This window comes from Nestor notabilis, unplaced genomic scaffold, assembly GCF_000696875.1.
Source record: "Nestor notabilis isolate BGI_N333 unplaced genomic scaffold, ASM69687v1 scaffold23755, whole genome shotgun sequence".
In the NCBI taxonomy this organism is placed as follows: Eukaryota; Metazoa; Chordata; class Aves; order Psittaciformes; family Psittacidae; genus Nestor; species Nestor notabilis.
Window position 1 is genome coordinate 31952 of NW_009930933.1, and position 887 is coordinate 32838.

The window sequence follows — 887 nt, forward strand, 5'->3', positions numbered from 1 at the left end:
GGTACCAGAAAAAGCACCTTGCTATAGTCTGATTTTTATATTACTGCTGAAAAGCATTACCAAAAGCAGAATTTTCAGTTTTAAACACGAAGTACTTCAGTTAGGAAACAGATCTGTATCTACAATTCTGGACTACAGGGTGAAAAGGGAAGAAGAGCACAAATGACATTTCAACTTCAAAAGAATGACTTGAATCAAATTACATGTTTTATCAGTAACACTTTGAAAACAGCCTTATGGAGAGCATAAAAAAAAAAGGAATATGTTTCCTTGCTGAACTATTACTCAGTCAGATGATTATGTCACTGTTAATATTTTTGAGCTCTGTGGGTTTTTTCTCTCACTACATGTAAACACTTACTGCATTAGTGGGTGAAATTAGATTGAGGGAATAATGCTAAGACAAAGCATTAGTTGGGGAATTCGAAAAGTGCCAGCAAATGGTCTATGCAATTTTGTTCTTGCAATAACACAAGACATGAAAAATGTGGTATTTGTATAAGTTCTGTGTAAAAGGTATTAATTTGCTAATAGCTTTCTGTTTTAATTTGTCGACATATATGCTGATTTGCTTATTACCGAGATTTGTATAAAAATAACCAATACAAAAAGCTTCAGGAGTCATTTATGCCACCCGTGTCTCAAATCTGTTCACTATACAATGGAGAAATATGTTAGTATATTTTATAATAGCAGAAGTTTGTTTTATTGCCTGTACTGTCATACTCATTTAAACCCTGTTTTAATTCAACAAGGCAATTTGCTCTGCCAGCTGGACTAGTAAAAAGAAAAGAAAAAAAATACATGGCTCCAGATTGTCTGACACAAGGAACTGTTTGGGCGGTGGGGAACAAAATCCTTTTTTGCAGCCCACAGGATCCAATTAA